Genomic DNA, 16,785 nt, shown 5'->3' on the forward strand with positions numbered 1-16,785 from the left:
ATTGAAATTAGATATAAGTCGCAATCTTATAAAGCTCTCTCGATATTTATAAATTATGAGCCCTTCAGTTATTGTTTATACTATAAAGGAAATAGTGTTACATAACAAAGAAGAAAGAAGAAGTCAGAAAGCTATCACAAGTAATTAGTGAGAATTGTTATTAGAACTAAGAAAGAAGTATTAAATATTTTTAGTTATGAATATGTTAATGTAAAATCTTACCTAATAGCTTGTAGTATTGGACATATTACTATGGGAAAACGCCACTAGAAATTAGAAGTTAGTATTTTATTTCCCTTTAAGATTTTTTGTTGATTTATCATTTGCTGTTGTTTTGCCATTTGTAGCTTGTCTCTTTAGGCTTGGGGTAGAGAGTTCCATATCTTCAATTTTGTCTAGTAGGTTATGCTTTTTGACAAATTCTGTTGCCTCTTCGATGTTATTAAAGATTTTCTGACCATCTGGAAGTGTGATTTTCAATCTAGCAGGGAAGAGTATTTGAGTTTTTATTTCAGCTTTTTTTAGATCTTTAATGAGAGTAACACAGGCTTTTCTCTTTGCTATTGTCACAGATGTATAATCATTATCAAATCTAATGACTTTTCCATTTTCCTGAATAGGACCCATCGACCAGGCAGTCTTTAACACCAAATCTTTATCCTGTGTTGATAAAACCTTAGCTATGATAGATCTTTGTTAAAGTTAAGTTTTTAGATATAGAAGGGTTTGACAAAGATCTATGCGCCCTTTCGATTCCATAAGAAAATGACTCTGGCAGGTTTAGTATTTTAGGTAACCAGTTATTCAGGAAAAGAATCATGTTATTCCTTTCTGTCTTTTCAGGAACTCCATAAATTCTAATATTATTTTCTCTTGACCTTGATTCTAGATCATCCACCTTTTCTAATAGTGAATTATTGTGCTTCAAAAGGAAATTTATTTGATTGTCATTCTCCATCTGTTTTCCGTCTATTTCATTTAGAGATTCTTCTATACTGGTTATTTGATCTGAGTGCTTTGAAATAATTTCCTTTAATTCTTGAATTTGTTTTTTACTTTCTTTTTTCATGTTTTCCATGATGTTTTCTAGGTTATCCATTTTTGTAGAGAGATCGTGTATACTTGTAATTATAGTCTGTAGTTATTTCTTCATAGAACTATCTGGAGCAGATGACTTTGAATGACTCATATTTCAAGTATCTGTATACAGCAATTGATGTTCTGACAGGATTTTTGTGAAGAATTTCACTGAAGATTATTATTTTTTCTTCTTCTGATAATCCACAATAGTGAAAGGAATATTTATAGGCAGTTTTTCCAAGATATTTCAAAAAAAATTTAATTAATTCCTGTCAGAAATAAATCTCATGAACAGATCAACAAAAAACTACTGCACTCACTCTGACATCTTGGCTACACCCGCCTATCCATAGATTTCTGGCTGCAGCCTTTCTTCTTCTGTTAATATTCTTGCGTCTTCTAGAATAATTACATGCATATCAAGTAGCATACACCATTCTAAAATACCTAAACTTCTTTGAATATTCTTTATACTATTAACATTTATTGATAGAATTTTCAACTTCTTTAAAATGTATTATATTCTTTCATCTTATCCCTTGTCTTTCTTTATTCTCTTTCACAATCACAGTTTTACATTTCCTTTATTTATCTTTCACCCTTTTCTCTATTGAATTATTTTTTTCCTCTCACTATTTTCCAGCTTATATCCTCTTTCTCACTTGTTCCCAGTGCCAATTCCTTACCTTCATTATTTTCATTTTCCTCATACATTTTTTTCTTTATTCTCCGCTTATGTGGCATTTTGTTTTTCATACTCATGTTCTACACTTGTTTTTCTATATCATACACACATTCTTGTATTTGTTCTTGTTCTTTCACTTGTATCTGTACATCACAATTTACCCAGTCATATCCTATTTTCCCACATTTTTACACATTGAATCACATTTTTTTGCTTCATGCCCCATCTTTTCACAAACAAAACATTTTCTCTTTTCACAATTACTTATTAAATGATCATTCTTTCCATGAAAGAAACATGTTTTGGCTAATCCCTATATCTGACAAAAGGTCTGTTACCTTCAATATTTATTACACTTGGAATATGTACAATTTTGTCATTTTCTCATTTCAAAATCACCCCACAATCCCACCCCCTAGTCCATAAACCTCTATCATCATATATTTTTGTAGTGGCCATAACATCTTTACATAGAGTCTTTAAATAGTCCTTTTATGCTTCCTTATCCACCTCATTTTAAAATAGCACAGTAACTTTTTTTGTGTTTGTTTCTCTAATAACTGTCTGTACTACATAAGAGTTCAGAGGATTGCAATCTTTTTTTTATCTTCTCTAAAAAAAACTTTCCATATACTGTCCTATCTCAAACAAAATGTCACAGTAAGCCTCTTTATTAAGATGAATAAAGGCTCTTACCTCTTTAGGTGACATTCCCAAAGCTGCAATCACTATATCCCATAACTTATACCTCTCAAGTTCTTTCTCTTTGTTAATGGTAAGCCGCACAACAAATTTCTTTTTTTACCATCTCTTTTTCTCCTTTTCCTTCTATTATTCACTTCTTGCCTTCTTTACCATCTGTGCCTATGACTTTTCATTTCTTTTCTGTGATCTCTCTTGCCTCCTCTTTCTGTACTCTTTCCATATTTTTGCCACAGGAAGAAGCCACTTCACTTTCCAGTTAGTTCACTTTGGCTCATCATTTCTTTTAGATCTACATCCCACAACACCCCCCCCCCCGATTGGAGGGTTGTAATTATACATTCCAATCTCGACACAAAAGACAAATCTTTCTGAGACATGTATTTAGAGTCCTGTGAAGGTTCGACAACCTTCTTTTCGCTATCCTCCTTCTCTTTACCCTACTCCTGTATTATCACTAGCTTAAATGAACCTTCAACTCCATTTTCTTTAAACAACTGGTAGCTTTCTGATGCTGCTACCTTCTCCAAATCCTTCTCTTCCATCTGCTGCTTGCTAATATCTTCACACTTGCTTGCTGCCTCCATCATCCTTCAAGCTTCTCCAAGCTACCTATGCACTCAGAATGGAAAATGGAAGTGTTAAAGTGAATAGCGGCTCTGTACATTACAAAATGAGTATGGGAATTAGTAGTATAAATACCACCACAGATCACCATTAAAAAGAGACTGTTGGCCTATTGGGATTAATCTGGTCAACAATGGTTGACTTCTTTGAGTCAGTCAACAGAGCTGTGGATGAAGGCAAGGTGGTTCATACAGCCTACCTTGATCTAGCCAAGGCCTTTGATACCATTCCCAACTCAGGAATCATAGGAAAACTCACTAAGCTAGGCATCAACTCATATACCACTATGTGATTTGAAAACTGGCTCACAGATAGAACCCACAGTGTGAAAGTAGCTGACTATAAGTCAGACTGCTGACTAGTCATAAGTGGAGTCCCACAGGGTTCGGTCCTGGGTCCTCTCCTGTTTAGTATCTACTTTTCTGAAGTCCAGGTCAACACGAACAGACTCTGGGTGACAAAGTTCCCAGACAATTGCAAGTTGGGAGCTATTATTAACTCTCCAAGTGATGTTGACATCCTACAGAATGACCTCACTGAAACCAACGACTGGTGTCAGAACCATGGCCTTAAGATCAATCCCAAAAAATGTGTTTTTATTCCCTTTGGGAAAACCTGGTTCCCATGAATTATCACCTTGTTGGCAGCCCACTGAACACAGAAGGCATTATAAGTGATCTGGGAACACAGGTTGACAGCAACTTCTCTTTTGACCACCACATTGCCACTGTGGTCAGAAAGTCCTTCTATGTGGCCATCTCATTACTAAGGGTTTTGCATCCTGGAAGAAAGAGGTCATTGTCTCCCTCTACTCATCCCTCATTAGGCCAAACATCAAATACAATGCCCCATTTGGTGTGTACCTCACTAGACATCTACAACAACTGAAGAGGCCGCAAAAGTACCTCACAAAGAGGATCCTAGGTCTTAAACACTTGTCCTATATGGACAGACTCAAAAAACCCCAACTATTCTCTGTCTCATGTTGCCTACTTAGAGGTGATCTCTGCTTGACTTACAAAGCCATGCCTGACCCATCTCTGTTAGAAATGCTACATCTAAAGAAATCCCAATCCCTCTACACACACCAAACACTTCAGAGACCTCAACCTCATTACCACAATCAACAGAACATACAGGAGGGACAGTTTCAGAACTCAGAGATTGCCTATGCTGTGGAATAGACATCCAATACATGTCAAACAGAGCACCTCGCTGACCCTCTTCAAGAGAAATCTTGATGAGGGATGGGAAATAGAAAGTTCACCCTGGGGATAACTCCATTGACTCTACTCAACAGAGGCACTGGGAACTAAGGTTGGGTGGCACAATGCCAGGGTAATCCTATGGCTAGGCTTGTAAAGGCTCCAGGGCCATTAGCCTAGTACACACCTATGAACCTATGAACCTATGGAATAAAAAAATTTTTCTGGTAAATCCTGAGAATTAGTGCTAGTCAAAAATGCTATTCGTTAACGTTTCATAGTTTTTATTGTTCGGACGATGCACAATTATTGTTTTGTTAACATTTTAAGTTATTTGGACTTGTCTGGTACTTAGGTAAATGACCTGTTTCCTGTAGTCAAAGGAACATGGTTTGAATCCTTTCATCTCCATTTGCCTACTTTGTGACTTTGAGCAAGTCACTTAATCAGACAGTGCTGCTGGGTCACCCTGGTAAGCTACACTTTGTCCGTTGGTTTTATCTGGCTGACAAATACATAACATTTGCCCCCTTTTGTTCCCCATTATTTTTGGCTTTGTCCAGAATTCATAATTTATTTTATTTATTTATTTATTGGCATTTGTTAACCGGGTTAGTCCAGCTGGGTTTGTGGCCCATTTTCAGTGGGGACCTGAGAGAAAAGCTCCGAAAAAAATACAATTTAAAAATATACAGTTTAAACATAAATGCAAAGACAGTTTTTCAATACCATAAGTAATAACCAACTTATGGAGATATTACAGAGAAAAAATACTTAAGTCAAGGGAATACACTAATTCTAATTATGTAGAGTACCTAAATATATACATATGTACAACAAAAAAGCCTTCAACAGATGTGGTTTGACAACATTGTGCAAGTAGGCATATACTAACGGGGTAGAAAGCCTGTATAGAAGGAAATAGATGAAGGAAGAGGAGTTAAGTTAGGGCTTGACAGGGGCAAGTTATGGAGTTAAGTAAATGAAGTTTAAGTTTCTCCTTGAAGTGAGATGGGTGTACAATGCTACAAATGTCTCTAGGAAGTTAGTTCCAAGCTTGGGCCACAGAGTACTGGTAAATGAGTTTATGTGCTGCTTTTTTGGGATAGTATATTAGTAATAGTTGCTGATTTGACATCCTGAGGGTACAGGATGGAGAGTACATGATGATAAAGTAAGAGAGAGCAGGACATGCTAGAGGTTTATAGACTACAGTATGTAACATTTGCAGTTGGGCTAGCAAGAATAAATGTGGTCAGCAAAGAACATGACAGGTTTATTGGTCTTCTCCTTGCAAAATGTGTGGCTTCTGGAAAATTGTTGTGGATTACAGTCACTAAGTGTCAAGCATGTGAGTTTCAGAGTTTGTATCTTTCAGGAAATCCTTGATAATGCAAAGCTTGTTATCATATAAACTTTCTAAGTATATGAGAGACATATTTAAAAAGCTGCTCCTGATTGTTGTCCTTGTTTCTGATGCTTGGACTGAGAAGTTCAGAGGGCAGAGGGGAGCTGCATTGCATGGTTTTGACATCAGTGAGTTATGAGATTTGGAATTTATAACTAGGAGTGTCATCTGTCTGGTAATGGAAACAGTGCTCATCTTCAAACACCTAGGATCCTTCTGTCACCAAACACAAAGAGCAGCATTGATCTCATGCAGCTTCCTGAGAAGTACTATTAACCAAAGTGATGATCAACCTGAACAAATAGCCAGTATCTTTAACTCCGACTTTATTGACATCATTACTATAATTAGTGCTTCTTTCACTTTAGCTCTCCCAAATGCTCTTACTACAACCTCCTCTTCTTCTTCTCCCTTGCAACACTCCTTACCTCAGAACTACTATAATACCTCAAATACTTTGAATCAAACTACTCCAAGCATTAACACAACCCACCTAACAGCACACAACAATCATCCAAGCCAGTATTCAATCCCTTTCGCATCTCCACCACTTTCATCAAAAAACTCCTTCTGAAATTAAAACCCTGCTCAAACTCAGCTGATAAAACTCCTGCAAAGTTTCTTAAAATTGCTGCTGACACAGTGGCCTACCCCATTAGCATACTGATTCACAGATCTATCCAAGAATCCTATGTCCCCAGACTTTGGAAAAATGCAGTCATCCTTCCTCTGCATAAAGGTTGCCCTTCAACTGACATCTCCAACTTCAGACCCATTGCTATAATTTCCCCCATCTGTAAAATTCTAGAAAAATGTGTGCAAAAACAACTCTTCAGCTACCTTCTAAAAAACAAAATCCTCTCCCCAACACACCATGGGTTCTGCCCAGGTGACAGTACATCCATTGCACTAATATCCTTCTTAGACTTGATTAACAAATCCCAAAACTCAGGACACTTTGTAACTGCCCTTTTCTTAGACCTGTCAAAAACATTTGATACCATTTCTCATTCTATCGTATTCTCTCAGCTCTCAAGCATAGGACTAACTCCCCAGTCACTTAATTGTTTCAAAAGTTACCTCTCCAACAGAGACCATGTTGTCAAATGGCAAAATTCCATTTTCCCTTATCTTCACAACCGTAGAGGAGTACCCCAAGGTTCAGTTTTAGGCCCACTACAGTTTAACATTTTTATCAGCAATGTCCACCAAGCTATCCAACAGGGCTCCCTAGTTCAGTATGCAGATGACTCTACTATAGTTTGCTCTGTGCCCAATACAAAACTTTTACAGAAAAATACTCAAATAGCAATTTACACTGTGGAGACTTGGCTTCACAATAACCACCTGTCTTTAAACCCCCCAAAAACTAAACTTATGATCTTCACACCCAAGAGAAATTCTTTTATTGTTAAAGCTGACCTGCATATATTCTCTCTTAACTCTACAAAAATTGAGCCAGTAACCCACACTAAATTGTTAGAAGTAATAATAAATGAGAAACTCAAATTTGATCTGCACATTCAAAATAATATAAGCAAGACCCATAAAAACCTGGGGCTGCCCTATGGACACAATAAGTTCCTCTTGCTCCATACCAAACAAGTATTAGCACTGACTTACCTATTACCCTCTCTAACCTATGGTGTGCATTTACTAACCAAATTGCAGTCTTCCTTGACATCAAAATTAGAAATATGCTGTAACAAGATAGCTAAATTTGCCACAAACAGTCTCCGTTCTACTCACCACTGTATTGCCCTAAAAAATTACAATGGCTTAAATTCCCTCACTATCTACTACTCCTTTAGCTCATAGGTGCACATAAATTATTTATAAACCACAGGACTACCCTGCACTTAGCTCCTTGCTCACCCTTTACAGCCCCATTAGGCCTCTGTGATCTGAACAACTTCTTGAAGTTCATAAACCTAAACTAACTGCAGGCCAATTATTATACTCTTGGACCACAGCCAAAAAATGGAATAATTTACCTTCCTTTATCTGCATACAACAAAGCCCCCACAATTTCAAAACTGCACTGCATGTTCATTTCCTCACCAAGTGGATGTGTAACTGCTCAATTGCTTCCTCTGCCACTACTTATTCTATTACATAAATCCAAATCTGTTTATACCTTAACTTTTGCTCTATTACTTTGTTTTCCTGATAATTTCTTTTGAACTTAACTTCTTAATCCAGTCTCTTGTTTTCTATTAACTCGCTAGTCCCTTTCCCCTTTACTGTCCATCTTTTCCGCTTTCATTCTACATCATTTATCTTCCTTCTTTCCTATCTCTCTCTCTCTTATTTACTGTCCATTCCATTTACTATTCCCTACTCCACCTCTCCTTTTATTCTTTCCTTCTCTACTATGTATTACACATGTATTCTGCTATGTAGAAAAAAGTTCTCCACTTATGCCTTCCTCCCTATGTTTTATATAATATATATATATATATTTCTGGGTTACCTTCATTTCATTGACAGCTCAGTTCACTGACAAGCAAATCAGCAAGACCAATTCACTGAAAGCTCATTTCACTGAAAACTCATTTCACTGAAACTCATTTTGTATACAGTTATATATGGCCTGTTCCCCACTGTAGTGTAATCCTAGAGTTAGAATATATAGCAAGGGTGTATGGGGGACACAGTCCCCCACATTGGGGGGTGTGGTGGGTGAAGCCCCACACATACTTTGGTTGTATATTGTTTTCTGCAAAACAGTTATTCATTGCACTTGTAAGTATCCATCTGTATAGTTTAAAGCATTTATAATATGTGAGAGACTTCACCCCCCACCTCCCTTACTATATATTCTAACTCCAGGATTGCACTACAGTGGGCAACAGGCCATATATAACTGTCAACGAAATGAGTTTCAGTGAAATGAGTTTTCAGTGAAATGAACTTTCAGTGAATTGGTCTTGCTGATTTGCTTGTCAGTGAAATAAGCTGTCAATGAAATGAAGGAACCTATAAATATATATATATATATATATATATATATATATATATATATATATCTTAAGTAATGCCTTGTTTATCTCTGCTGTTAGCTTAATGTCTTATCACCTTCAGCTGTTATGTATAATTTTCAGGTAAATTCTTTTCTTTTCTTCTTTCATTCTTTCTTCCTGTAATGTTCTTGATTTCCCCTTGAAACTTATTTTATGAAAATGTTTTGCAAGTTTTATGTTTTATGTAAGTTTTGTGTAAGTTTTATTATAACCTGGACATTTTCTCCGCTGGCCTCCACTGAAAATGGGCTTACCTTGGCCCAGTGGACTTTCCCAGCAATCAAATGCCAATAAATAAATTAATAAAATGATAATGAGTTAAGTACTCTTGCTGTAGTCTTCTCTTGGTAGAAACCCTGGATGGAACCCGCAGCAGTTGAATCAACAGAAAACCAAGCTGCACAAAGGCCTTGAAGTGGTTCTCAGCAAAACTGCAAAGAGACCACTCAGTGAAGTCTCATACACACTGCCCAATTTGAGACCAGCAGGAAATCAGTCATCCATTTTTCCTTTTCTCACCAGGAGCAAAGCAGTATCACTGGTCTTAAACCAGGAGCTAAAAAGCAATTTTTATCACTATAAAGGTCAGGAAATAATGTCCCTCTGGTCCTTCTCAAAACCAGTAGCAAAACAGAAGCAATAATCCCAATCCATATGCTGAGAAGCAGTTCCCAGGTTCTCCAGAGATTGGTAGTCTTTTCTTACATGTTATGGATTTTTAAACAAAGATGAAAAAAGAGATTAAAACTCAGAATATTGCATTATACAGTAAGTGAGTGGAATTGTATGAAACACTAGCTAACTCAAGCTTACAAAGTCAAATATACAGAATGACACGAATCTCAAAAGACACCAAGTATAAAAGCACAAGAACTTGGCAGGTGGATCAGAAAAAAATGATTTAAATGGCAAGATAAGTGCAGTAGTATAAATGGAATTCCCTAGATTCAAAATGTAGCCCAAATGCTTTGTTTGGCTTAGCTTGTGCTCAGGAGCTTCAGCTTCCGACAGTTTTAGTATGACAAAAGTGGATGACTGCCAATGCAATATATATAAACAGGGAAAATGAAAGCTGGAAACAGCTAAGTCTATAGCCAATAGTGTTTATCTTTGCAGTACTGCAGAAATTACACCCCATTCTCACTGGGTTTAATGACCACAAACTGTAGGTAGCTCTCATTGCTGTCCAAAACTGGCTGTATGTTCTGAGTTTGTTAAACTGCATTAACTGGAAAAATAATCATTAACAGGAAAAAACATAATCACTGTGTAACTAGAATATATTTATTGCTGATTTTTGTCTATGCCATTTGCTGATCGAAGGGCTACAGTTTATGATTAAGTTTACAGCAATAACAAGAGCTACTTTTTTTGCAAAAATGTCAGTTTGTTCTGAATAAAGAATAAGAGGTACACAATGTGAGTTTAGAGGTGCAGTCTTTATTTTTTTCTTTACAAAGAGCAGAGGACACTTGCAGTACACATAGATTATCCCACCTAATGTAACTGCTTTACCATGGGCAACATTTTTCAAATTCCTTGCAATAAGCATGGTGTCTGCTTATCTTCCTAGACTTCTGTGTTGTCCATCTTTATACCCTGGTATGTTCTTCTTTTGGCTTTTCCCGGTTAGGGGTCGCCACAGCAGAACTCCGGTCCGCTAATTATTGGCAGTAGATTTTTACGGTGCTGAGGTGCCAGCTCGACACCCAACCTTCACTGCTATATAATGCATTTTTCATACTTACATATATTGATGCACTATCTAACCATGTCACCACTTAGGCCAGATCATACTTCCCCTGCATCTACTGCAAATTTTGCTTATGCATCAAGAACTCATTTTGGTGTTGGATAGAAAAAGTTGAAATACTACTTAACAAACTCAACAAACAAATAAATATACAGATAAAATAATAAACACTGACATCTCTGATTTATATAACATGAATACCCTCATCATAAATCCTGCATGGCAACCTGTGATGCAACCAGTTTGTACTATTGCTGTCCACATTACTTAGCATTTTCTAAGCTGAGCATAAAACACAAACGATGGTCTTGATGAAATCTGCATAGAATATTGGTAGTTAATGGTCACTGTTAAGGTGGCTTGTTAATTATTGGGATTAATACAACAGCACTGCAAGTCAAAAAAAATTGTCTTTCTTCTAAAAACATGACTATTTGGAAATTTGATGGTGGATTTCTGGGATACAGATTTCATAATAAATGAAAAAATAAAAATGTATTTATTAGAAAAACAAATTTGACAAAACTAAGATTTTCAGAGAACAGCGTGTGAGCACCTTTCCTGACATAATTTGTTTTGAATTACAGAGTAGGGAAGTGGACAATGAGACAATCACCCGGATTCTGCAAGGCCTGCACGGCATGCATGATTAGTGCAGGAGCTTCAGCAGGCAATATGTCTGCTGTGCGATCCAGGAATAACCTGTAGGGGCGTGCACGAGTGCTCCTGCACTAGTCCTGCACAGACTCGGCCCCTGTATGCAAATTACTCAATTTGCAGGAGAAAGCCATGCAAATTAGGTGAATTTGTGATCCAGGAAGCTGGAAACCAGCCATGTAGGACTAGTAAAATCTGCAGAAATATACTCCGCCAGTAATGGAGTACATTTCTGCAAATACCAAAATGGAGCCATGACAGCTCCAAATAAATGGTGCTTATCATTTAGAAAGCATGCCAATGGCCAAGTAAAAGGCCATTGGCTTAGAAAACAGTTAAAAAAAATCAACTCTTATTTATTTATTTTTTTTTAACCGACCTCAGCTGTTTAAGTGTAGGGCAGCAGCATGCAAAAGGGATTGAGGGGAAAATAAGAAAATAAATCTAAAATAAGCATTCTAACTAAAATCACTATTCTGCCTTTATATTCAATGACAGGCAAAAGACAATATGGCCAGTGAATAGTGGTTGCTAAGGGGGTAGGCTCAGTGTGAGACATGTAACTATGCATTAGCAGGCAATCCTATGCAAATGAGGGGAATGATAGTGAATCCCAGAATTCCCCTGCATGCTAGTCAGCTCCCAACAGTGTAAGAGGAGGAATAGCTTGGTGCAAGCCTAGGAGTTAGATAACATCATGGGGGTGTCAGGCATACTGTAAGCGGATTGGAGCCCTGTGGCTCAGGCTTGCTCCTAGCTTAGCACAGCTAACCAAGGGGGGGTGTCTGAGGCTGCTTAGCACTCTTTACATTGCCTAAGCGGGTGTGTGCGCCGCGCACTGGGTTTTAAAGAAAAAAATAGTAAACCAGGAAATAGCAGCTCTGTGCACATTTGAGCACTGTGTTTGTGTGGCGTACCCCCGAGCTTAAACAGGAAGGCAATGGGAAGGGAAAACAGTAGTAGGAAGGTAAACTCGGAGACCTAGTATAGCTAGCAGGTGAAATGTATCAGAATCAGCCAATTACACAGGCAGCAGACCAGCCCAGAACACTACTATAAACTATGCAAACAACTTCCACTCTGGTTTTTCCCATACTCTACACCACTGGTGTATACAAGTGGGGAAGTTTTAACAAACAAAACAAAAAAATGATAGGTGCTGCAATAGCTATCATACAACAACGTGTTGAAGAGGCTGAGGGTGGTGAAGATGTGAATGCTGTTGACCAACCCACAGTGAGGAGACAGAGAAGAGTGTACAGACCCAGGGTAACCTACAGGGGCTACATGAGCTGGAGATAGTGGAGTGCTATAGGGTGGACATGGACCTCCTACAGCAAATTGTTGAGATGTGCCAGCCACACCTGACACACAGAACTAACAGAGGGGAACCCATCCCAGTGGATACTAAGGTATGTGTAGGCCTAAGAATACTAGCTACAGGTATGTTCCAAAGTCCAACCGGGGATATGATGGGGATCTCACAGGCATCAGCATCCAGGGTACTCCACCAGTTCCTGGATACCAAGTCAGCACATGCCGGTGAGCACATATATGTCCCCAACATCTGTGAGGCATTGACCAGCAATATGCAACTGTTCCACTAAATAGCAGAATACCCTGAGGTAGTGGGTGCTATAGACTGCACGCACATATGCATCAAAGCACCACATGGAGAGTGTGGTATGGTCTACATCAACCGCAAGGGCTTCCCCTCCATCAACTTCCTGAATATGTGTGCTGGCTGCCCTGGAAGCTATCACAATTCCCACATCTGGCATCTGATGCAGCTGTACCACAGATTTGCTAATGGGGCATCCCTTATAGTCACCTAGTGGGGGATGCTGGATATGCACCGGAGCCATGGAAATTAACACATACCTGAACAAGAACTCCATAATGAGGCACACGCACAGACCAGAATTGTAATAGAGCATGTGTTTGGGATGCTCAAGTCATGGTTCTGGTACCTGGACACATCTGGTGGAGCCTTGCAGTACTCAGCAGCTACATGTACCCAAATTGTTATTGTATGTGCCATGCTACACAATATGATCTTGCGAAAACAGCTGCAGCAGAAACAGCATGGGGCAGGCCCACACTGCCCCCCAACATTGCAAAGGCCTGCACAGGCACAGAGTGACTCAGAGGAGGAGCAACCTGAGCCTGCCCCAGTAGGCAAAAGGAGACGTGACCAATATGCTTTGGACTTGGCAAGGAGGCAATGAAAAGAATGTACACTGACACAGGAGTTACCCAGGGAATAACACCTCTCTCTGACTCTCACATACAGTAAAACAGATGCCAAACATGACACTACCTGTGCTCAACCATGTGCTGGGAGTGTACTATGTGCATCCGACATAGTCAGCTCTGCAGCACCACCCTCAATACTGGGACACCCACAAGGTAAGTCACTCAACCTACCAATTGCCGAATGGAATAGAATGTGTTGTTACCTGTATCTGTGGTATGGATGTGAGCATGCAAGAGAATCGGGTGGCTGAATGGTATGCCAGCAGATAGTAGACATCTATAGTGGCACCACAAGATCTGTAAGAAATACTGGTGTCAACATAGTAGTCAGTACTACACAGGGCAACAAAACCCATTGCAGGAAATGTGCTGGGCCACGTGTGCCCATATGACTCACACATGCCAGTCAGGGAGGTTTACATACCCAACAACAGTCTCAGCCAGCAGGACTGGTGTAGACAAGCACAGACAAAGGCTATGCTATGGCCTCTGAATGATGCCCATGGGTAACCTCCCCCCACCAGCCCTACACAGACAGACTACAGTGGGTCAGGCAGTGGGATGTTAATTCTGAAGTGTAGGAAGTCAGAAACTAATATGTAGATCAATCAAAGCTAAGACCTGTAGTACACTGATATGCCTCTAGTCGGCATAATAGGTTAGAATACAGAATGAAATGGAGTACCTGACATACCAGTACAGTCATAGAAAATGTGTACAAGTGTCAGATGTGCCCCCGCATCCTATGTAGAAATGTAAAAACAGTCAGGTGTGCTGCCCCAATCCTGTGTAGAAATGTAGTAACAGTCAGGTGTTCCCCCCACAATCCTGTGTAGAAATGTAGCAACAGTGAGGTGTGCCCCCCCAATCCTGTGTAGAAATGTAGAAACAGTCAGGTGTGCCCCCCTACTCCTGTGAAGAAATGTAGAAATAGTCAGCTGTGCCCCCTCCAATCCTGTGTAGAAATGTAGAAACAGTCAGGTCTGTCCCCCCACAATCCTATGTAGAAATGTAGTAACATGTTTGTGTAGATATAATACCAGTGGAGCCCAGATGCACAGAGGTGGCCACAGTAGCAGGATAGGTTGTAGCATCTGCACAATATGCAGGTATGTGTGTGTTAGGTTGGTGTGTGTTTTATATTGTGTGAGAGTGGTCAGTGTGTATTCATGTTGAGGTAAGACCTGGTGGCCATTGCCCACTACTGCTGCTGATGACATGGACAAGTCCTCACAACTGCAGTGCCAAACACAATACCCACCAGTATAGCACATGCTAGTAGTAAGCCATTGTGAATGTATGGTGGTAATATGTGTCACCATCTGAAAGACTGACATGGCAAGGCTGTTGAGCTAGATACACAAGAAGTACACAGGGGAAAGTACCCCAGACATACAGTATATATTGTATCACTGTAAAATGGACACACCCTTGGAATTGTACATACAGGTAATCATCACATTATCTGGTCCTGTAGTAGGGGATACCAATGTTGTCTGCTCAAACACTCGCAGGTCACAAAGAAGGTAGGACTGATGTATTGGGAAACTGCTGATGTATCTGCACATGCAAGCATAACTGGAATTCCCAATGCATATCTGTGTGTCAGATGCAAGTAGTGTCCATAGCACACATGCACCCAGCTCACGCAAACACCACCCACAGGTACCTCTCTGGTTGTACCACTGCTGTGGGGAATGGGTACAATATGACCCCACCTGTATATGGCAATAGCAAAAGAATGCTGCATGCAGTGCAGGTGACCCATGCAGGTATGTCACTAGCAGTAGTTAGCCCCCTGCCAGCATCCACACCACCTGATCAAGACTGATAGAAGGTATTGACATGAACACCTAACACACCTACCCTGTCACCCCAGGGGAATATACTATATGGCAGTCTGAGACTGTAGGACTGACAGAATGTAATGGCCTGCCACATCTGGCCAACATCAACACCTAATGGCTCACAGGCCTCTGCCAAGGGCCTGTGTCTCACATGTACTGCCAATGCGTGTTATGTCATGGACACCCAAATAACACAACACACTCCACATAAGCCATATGCAAGGCCATGTGAACAAACCACAGTAACATGTCCACCATGTCCCACTGCATGAACTGTGGACCAACACCAACACACAGCTGTGATGGGGTGATAACCTTAGGGGAAAGTATCAGAGAATGTATGCATAATGTAAGGAAGAGGATAGAATAACAGAGGAGGGTGGGAACATGGGCAGCATTGAATGTGCAAGGTCCGACACAAAGCTGTGTAAACACACTATCTCTGGCTGTAAGCATATAAATGAGTGGCTACATACCTGCCCATACACCACAATAGGGGTAATGTTCTGACTCATGGCCCCTGTCTCTGAGTAACCTGTGCGAATCTGTACAGCTGTGAGGTATTGCCATAGCAATAGAAGGCCATACTGTCATGTTGATAGATGTACAAGTATGGGATCCTCTGCCAGCACTGTACCAAGGTGCTGAACTGGATACACAGACCCAGCAGCAAGTGTCTGCAGCTCCCCCTCCAGGATGGCATAACCTAACATGAATATGTAGGCATCTGCCCACAATACCGCACACAGCTGCAGTCACTCCTGTCTCCAAGACATCACTGTGAGCAAGAATGTCCACCTGACAGTACATGAGGACAGAAAACATCACAATGTATAGCAGTACACATGTCTGAATATCTCTGCTAACAGCAGTACCATGTAGCTGAAGCAGCACATAAACAATCACCTACATTACATACTATCCCATGCGTACTTTGTCCCCATATTGCCAAATGATCGATGGATACCCTGCAGAAATAATTTGCTATCTGTAGGCATACAACACAAAGGTCTGCATTGGAGTACTGACTACCTGGAATCGATCCACACATTCAATACAGAAGGGAATACTGGGCATGCTCACACACTTAGACAAATGAAGGCAATGTCAAACAACAACATACTGAAAGGTCATACTGGGCATGCTCAACCAAATAAAACCCATGTCTGCAAACAACAGTTTACCAGACATATCTGGAAGTTGCAGATGTTAGTGCAGACACTTCTCAATATGCACCACTCATGCTTTGCACACACTCTGGATAGGAATACATACATATATCCAAGGACAACACACTATAATAAGCCAAAAGTAGACATACATAGACGTGTGGAAGAGAGTGACTGTGACAAGGCACCATCCATTATGAGGCCTGTCCCACCCAGCACACAGCCAAATGGCTACAACCACATGAGGTTCAGATGTAACTCACTCTAGATATTACCAACCGGTATCTGTCAGCATTGCAGACTATGTGGTGCAAATGTTAGCTGTACAACATGACTGTACAAGGAAGTAGTCATCTAGCAGCTGTATACACGT

Source organism: Protopterus annectens, chromosome 5.part0, assembly GCF_019279795.1.
Source record: "Protopterus annectens isolate FY-2018-M chromosome 5.part0, PAN1.0, whole genome shotgun sequence".
Classification (NCBI taxonomy): Eukaryota; Metazoa; Chordata; order Ceratodontiformes; family Protopteridae; genus Protopterus; species Protopterus annectens.